The sequence below is a fragment of the Sprattus sprattus genome, assembly GCF_963457725.1.
Source record: "Sprattus sprattus genome assembly, chromosome: 7".
Taxonomy (NCBI): Eukaryota; Metazoa; Chordata; class Actinopteri; order Clupeiformes; family Clupeidae; genus Sprattus; species Sprattus sprattus.
The window spans coordinates 10017875-10020374 of record NC_137926.1 but is presented as its reverse complement, the minus strand read 5'-3'; the positions used below and the strand labels follow the sequence as shown (position 1 = coordinate 10020374).

Here is a 2500-nt window from a genome sequence, read left to right as displayed (position 1 = left end):
AGAAGATATATGCGGTCATTTATACATCAGGACCATGGACAGCTCCTACAGAAGAGATATGTGGTAGCTTTATATGTCAGGACCATGGACAGTTCTCTCACCAAAGGAGCAATTGTCAAGCACACAGAAATAGAGAGAAGAAAAGAGACATTTCAGTTGTGAGGTCGTCTTCAAATCCCATCTCTATGTGTGTTTGTTTTCCAAACCAACACATTGAAGAAAGTTGCTCAGCATATTGCAGGACAGATATTGTGCTCAGAGATGTTCAGCGAAATGAGACCGCCCACACAATGCACATATGTCAGAAGAGAGAGTGTGTGTGTGTGTGTGTGTGTGTGTGTGTGTGTGTGTGTGTGTGTGTGTGTGTGTGTGTGTGTGTGAGTTTGTGTCTGAGGATCCATGAAGCGACGCTGGGCCCTGCTGGTAGACAAACTGTCTCTGAAATGGAGGTCCTTAGGCACCAGAGCGAAACAAAGCTCTGGGAAATGGCCATGTAATCAAACCCAGCTCTCACCTCTCCTCCGCCAAATAGAACACCTGTATCAAATTATCTCTCTCCCCCCTCTCTTTTACTCTACCTCTCTATCTCTCTCTCTGTCTCTTGCACCTACTTATTCCTCTCGTCTGTCTCTAGCTCTCTCTCTCCATCTCTTTGTCTCTTTCTCTCCATCTCTCTCCCCCTCTCTCTCTCTCCCTCCTCCTCTGTCTCTCTCTCCATCTCTTTTCCTCCCTCTCTCTCTCTTTCTCTCTCTTCCTCCCTCTCTCTCTCTCGCGCTCTGTGTGTCTCCAGGACCCTAGCACATGCATCTTGTATTGCACCGCAGCACAGAGGCAAAGACACCTTTCATTTCCACAGGCGACTGGCTTCAGTAGCCCCCTTCTCCCATTCCTCGCCCCACTAATCTCACTCTCTTCTCCAGGAAGGAAGAAACCATAGCTCCATATCGTCACATCATCTCATTTGTGAGTGTACTTATGTTGTAGAAAGCACAAACCCTGCCTAAATGGGTATTTATTCCGCAAACCTTGTGCATCTGGAATGGTTTCAGTCAGTGTAGCATCAAATGTATTTCTGCTTTAGACTTATAAACATGACTTTTGTAGGCCACTGCATCTCTGGCAGATCCCGCAAAGAGTGCCTCGATTGTAATTGAGGACACAGGCAAGAGCTCTGGCCTTGAGTGCTCACAAGCTGGGAGGATAACTGACTCTGGAGGAGGGCTTGTGTAGGCTGGGCCTGATTACAGTCTTGTATTTGATTTAACCTCTTTTTAGAATATAAAGAGAAAAAACGTAAACTGTAAGTAACTGACAGTTAACCTCCCTCAACTGAATATTTCACAACTTTACTTTAGACCTTCTTCACAGGGGAAGACAGAAAAAAACGAATGACGAATAAAATAAAAATAAAATATCCTGTGGCTAGCAAAATAACTCAACCTCTCTGAGAGTCATCACCCCTTTTCTGGTTTACAAAAGATACGTGCACACATTTTTCCTATCAGTATTTTCATTGTGAACACTTATACTGTAATATCTAAAATGTATTTAAAGGTTAAAAATAAATAAATGAAAAACTAAAATACTCTGCTTACTCTATTCTACAATTTTATTACATGATAGAAACCCCCTTTGCTGCAATGACAGTCTGAAGTCTTTTGAAGTGCCTCAGTACCAGCCTTGCACACTGTTCTGCTGGGGTTTCCCCCATTTCCCCCTATCTTCTCGATAGAATAGATATAGAACATCTAGGTTGATGGGATGTTTGCCTCAATCGGGATCACAAAAGCACAAGAGTTTGATTACTTATGTAAGTATTATTATTTCAGTTATTTCAGTTAATATTAGCAGATAAATAAAACATATTGACTTCATACTAGACTACAAATGTTTGCATTGAAAACACTGAATAGACACTATGTAAAAGTTGTAAAATTTGTATTTGTAGTAAATCAATAAAAGAAAGAGCCCCATATTTTGAGACATTCTCAAATATAACATCACATTTCCATTTAGTGAATAGCGTAGACAAACTGATTATTATGCTTGGAGAGGGGTAAACATCGCCTCTGGCTGCTCAGTTTGCCACCGCCGGCCATGACCTGAGAGACCACCATTTACAGCTTCATTATTGGTTGTTGTTGTTTTTCCTCTGTTTTCTCTTTTGTTGTTGTTGTTGTTGTTTTTAATACAACACTATGCCTTTGGCAACACTGGTCATGAACGGCCATGCCACCAAAGCTATTGGAATTTAAAGTTGAAAGACAACAGAGGGAATAAAAAGGCACTGTGACAAAAGAGATGATGTGAATGTAGCAGATCAGAGAAGCCACAATGAAGCTGAACCTGCAGGGGGTCAGAGAGAGATCAGGACACAGGAGTGAAAAACCCCCAGAGAGATAGAGAGAGAGAAATAGAGAGATAGAGGGAGAAAGAGAGAGAGATAGAGGGAGAGAAAGAGAAAAAGAGTCAAAAGGACAGAACATAGTGAATAATTACT

The 2500-nt window shown here is 41.7% G+C and overlaps 1 protein-coding gene across 1 annotated transcript in view; it reads right to left on the bottom strand.

Moving 5' to 3' along the window:
• cdh13 (cadherin 13, H-cadherin (heart)) overlaps nt 1–2500 on the bottom strand; it is a 423509-nt gene that overhangs the window by 46126 nt on the left and 374883 nt on the right.